Source organism: Musca autumnalis, unplaced genomic scaffold (assembly GCF_047663935.1).
Source record: "Musca autumnalis isolate F117 unplaced genomic scaffold, ASM4766393v1 scaffold_1, whole genome shotgun sequence".
In the NCBI taxonomy this organism is placed as follows: domain Eukaryota; kingdom Metazoa; phylum Arthropoda; class Insecta; order Diptera; family Muscidae; genus Musca; species Musca autumnalis.
In genome coordinates this window covers 156,275,693-156,280,690 of record NW_027411644.1, presented here as the reverse complement: position 1 = coordinate 156,280,690, position 4,998 = coordinate 156,275,693, and positions in this window count along the sequence as shown.

Sequence of the window (4,998 nt, the reverse complement as noted above, 5' to 3'; positions counted from 1 at the left end):
CATTTTTATTTTTCAAGCAATTCTTTTTGCAAATTCGCGTATGTATACGTAAACAAAGATCAGCTGACTAGCATCTTATATCATTTTATACTAGTCTAAACAACTAGGATTTGAAAGTTGGATTTAGAAATCGAGTCGATTTAAAATGACAAGTCTAAACGGGCTATTATCGATATTTCCGAAAAATCGACAGTCAAAACTGATCGTTTGTACCCCGCTTCAAACACCAGTGAAAGACCAAAGCGGAGTAGAAGAAGCATAGTTTATTATTTTTGTCGATCTATAGATCCCCACGTATTTTGCCATAACTTTCAATCTATAGATCCCCATGTATTTTGCCATAACTTTCAATCTATAGATCCCCAGCAAAACCCAGCAAAATGTTCGATGCCAAAGATGCTATTCAAGAATGGGTGCAAGTGAAATGGAATGTCATTTTTTCAGCATCTTCACTCATTCTTTTTACAAGAGCGTGACCCCCAAAAGATGCAATTAATTTTCAGATCCTAAGCATGTCATCTTTACTAACTCGATGGAATGGCATCTTCAACTATTCTTTGGAATGGCATCTATACCAATCCTTTGGCATGCCATCTTAACCAATTCCCAAGAATAACATTTTCACTAATCTTTGGCATGTAATTTTCACGTCTTGTTCGGAAAATGGAAAATGCTGTATTGAAAAATGATTTTATTTTTTTTATTTTATTAATTCAAAGGAGTTAATGAAATAACTATAATTTATTTATCATCATAAAGTTTACATCTATATTTGCAGTTTGTTCTCGTTGTTGTAACAGTAGTTAATATGTTTGTATTCTCATTTTTCTGCTTAATCTGACTCTTGGTCGTAAGAATGTGGCTATTTCGCTATTTATATGGTTTTAACCACAAAGCTGCAAACTTAAGTTTCTTAGCAGGATTGGTAGGGCAATTGAAAAGGAGCAGTGTGTCGTGGGGGCCTGTGCTGTATGCTGGGCAGATGTTTTCCACGGTGTCATCAGTACTTGCCCTATAGGAATTTCGACGGCTGCACCATCCCGAGCGTATTGACCCAAAACTACTCTGGTTTGTCCTGACAGCTGGCGCTTCTCAGCTGCGATAGATGGTGGATGTTCTCCAAGGACCGCATTCACACGATAACTGTTTACTGCATCTGCGACTGCATTCGTGTGAATGCTACTTAAACCTGGTAACGTTAGACTTTTCATTCTAGATTATGAAGACCCCTGGCTGCCTGGGCCTGTGGTCTGAATTCTGCTATCATCGGCCATGACATTCAACTCTATTGTTCCCAACTCGGCCGCCCAGGTAGTGAACAGAGAAGCCGTAGATTTATTGGCTGGTATTTGCATATTCCTCGCGTGGAAAAAATGGTAAGATCAGACAAAAAGGAGCTCAGTCTTTCACAAATATCGTCAGGGAAGGCACCTGACGCCAAGATAGTACAATCATTCGCATACGTTACGATCTCAATGCCGTCTGCAGCGTTTGAAGAGAAGAGGTTTTCTTCAGTCTACGGGTCTTGGACTTCTTGATCTTAAATTCTACGTACTACTGTCATCCACACTTATAATTTATTATCCAACGTTTCAAACTTGGGCAGTGCGTACCTCTGCTCGATGGCATCAAACAACGAGGGTGCTTGACAATATCAAAGGGCTTTGCTAAATCAAGTGTCACTATCACTGTTCTATCGCACAGCTTGCTCTGAGTGAGTCTTCGGCTAATATGGAGATGGCCTTCAGCGCAGTTGTTGTGCTGCTTATGTGGCAGTCTAAACACCGCCGCTGCACCGCAACAGAGTTTACTTCGTCCACTCTCAGCCACTGATTTTGTTTCATCTTACAAAAGCTTTTCTATTATCTTCTCATCACCAGAAAATTTAAGAATTTCTAGTTCGTGAACCTACATTTAACTTGTAATTTTATAACAAAATTTTTGGAAATGTATACTCTTTTGTTTTGATGTCGCTACATGTAGGGATGTACAAATCGACTTGTTTTTTTTTTGTAGTGATCTGTAAAAATGATTCAAATGCTGATGAAAAGATCGGATCTTTCACGACTTCCTTTGCATGGGTTTAAATGCTAATGAAAAGATCGGATCTTTCACGACTTCATTTGAATCAATGCAAAAGATCCAGTGAAATCATGGCATCTCATGGAACCACTTCCATAAAATTTTGCTGGGAATGTTCGATGCCAAAGATGCTATTCAAGAATGGGTGCAAGTGAAATGGAATGTCATTTTTTCAGCATCTTCACTCATTCTTTTTACAAGAGCGTGACCCCCAAAAGATGCAATTCATTTTCAGATCCTAAGCATGTCATCTTTACTAACTCGATGGAATGGCATCTTCAACAATTCTTTGGCATGGCATCTATACCAATCCTTTGGCATGCCATCTTAACCAATTCCCAAGAATAGCATTTTCACTAATCTTTGGCATGTCATTTTCACCAACCCTTTGGCATGTAATTTTCACGTATTGTTCGGAAAATGGAAAATGCTGTATTGAAAAATGATTTTTATCTTTTTATTTTATTAATTCAAAGGAATTAATGAAATAACTATAATTTATTTATCATCATAAAGTTTACATCAATAATTGCAGTTTCTTCTCGTTGTTGTAACAGTAGTTAATATGTTTGTATTCTCATTTTTCTGCTTAATCTAATGGTTTGTAACCACAAAGCTGCAAACTTAAGTTTCTTAGCAGGATTGGTAGGGCAATTGAAAAGGAGCAGTGTGTCGTGGGTGCCTGTGCTGTATGCTGGGCAGATGTTTTCCACGGTGTCATCAGTACTTGCCCTATAGGAATTTTGACGTCTGCACCATCCCGAGCGTATTGACCCAAAACTAATCTGGTTTGTCCTGACAGCTGGCGCTTCTCAGCTGCGATAGATGGTAGATGTTCTCCAAGGACCGCATTCACACGACAACTGTTTACTGCATCTGCGACTGCATTCGTGTGAATGCTACTTAAACCTGGTTGAAAGGCTTGTTGATCTAGAGGTTCTCTCTTGTAACGTTAGACTTCTCTTTCTAGATTATGAGCACGGCTTGCTCTGAGTGTGTCCTCTGCTAATATGGAGATGGCCTTCAGCGCAGTTGTTGTGCTGCTTACGGATCCTATGCTATTGATCGGCAACTGGATGGAAGAACTATAGCCACAAGGGTCCTTGCTACGGGCGACAAAAGCGAAATCGGTTTGTAAGATTCACCTTTGCTGGCATCCTTTTCGGGCTTCAGTAGCTGGCCTATTTTCCAGACTTCGGGAACGATGTGTTTGGCAAGCGACAGGTTGTAAATTTAAGTGAGAAACTTGACTTCCGGCCGTCCCAGCTGTTGCAGTCTAAACACCGCCGATGCACGCAACAGAGTTTACTTCCTCCGCAACAGGTTTTGATTCACCTTACAAAAGGATTTTACTTCCCATCAGTGCAGTGTAGATTTCGACATTGACTCCAACTGTAGATTACTATTTCGTGAATTTTATTTTACAACGTTTTGGAAATGTTTGTTGTTTTGTAGGGATCTACAAATCGACTTTTTGAGCGGGGTTCTCTAGTGCAGGCAAGGAAACTTTTATAATTGGTCTGTTCCTTTACTTTTAAAAATGGTAATTGTTGCAAAAAGTGTAAAAGTGGTGAAATGCTCTCATAGCATACAATTTATGCTTTTAAAAGTAAGGAAACACTTTGCGGGTAAAAACTGGTAACCTCAGGCACGTAAAGGAACACGACTAATACCAAAGAGCGCAGTCCGACTCTACTTTTAGCTCAATGATTGGGGCTTCCTAGCATAATAAATCTTACATTGCTTTAAACGTACATATTTAGATAAATAAAAGAATATCTACATGTGTAAAAATAAAAACACAAAATTCATCTCTATTGGATCGATGGAATGGGTTCAAATGCTAAGGAAAAGATCGGATCTATCACGACTTCCTTTGAATTGGTTCAAATGCTGATGAAACGATCGGATCTTTCACGACTTCCTTCGAATTGGTTCAAATGCTGATGAAAAGATCGGATCTTTCACGACTTCATTTGAACCAATGCAAAAGATCCAGTGAAATCATAGCATCTCATGGAACCACTTCCATAAAATTTTGCTGGGTCGCCACGTATTTTGCCATAATGCCTTGTTCAAACTGACGGTAATTCGCTCTCTGTTCGTTGTTCGACCCCAAATTACGATATAATGAGGTCATGTTTTGCGGGGTTAACCTTCTTTATGAGGATTTATTTGAAATATAAGCAATGGAATTGTCATTTGAGACCCAGTGGGTTTGTTAAATCCGGTTATATATAAACGGACTATTACTTCATTTCCCATACAACATTTTGAGAATGAACAACGATTTTTGTACATTGTTCAATTTAAATTACTCTCAGAACGACGGTAAAATATGTCCCATCTCTAAAGCGGGGTACACACGATCAGTTTTGACTGTCGATTATTCGGAATTATCGATAACTGTCCAACCGTCCAGCAACCACAAAATATTTTGTGGTTGCCTGATGACTGACAAAAGTGAACGGCCACACCGGCAAGCAACCGATTATTTGAGCAAAACTGACAGTCAAAACTGATCGTGTGTACCCCGCTTAACAAATGAGAGAATTTATCGAAATAAATTAATTATGACAGGAAAAATATAAAATTTAAAAATTTATTAAAAACCCAAACATTTTTAGAAAAAACTGCAAAACATGAATGAAAAGTAAACGGTTTAACCATGGTTCAATTAAAAAGGTTAGCTAAAGCTATCTGTCAGTTTAAATTTTTTTCTTTAGAGTGTTCCTAAAACTTCAAAATTATATACACAATCTGTGTATGTGTGTGCTGCTTGAAAAATATGTCAAACAATTTTAAAAGCAATCGAATTCAATGATTTTTAAATTTGTTTTTAGAACATTTGTATGGAAGAAATTCTGCCGCTTTGTATTGAAATAATAATTTCATCATATCCACAATTCGATTATG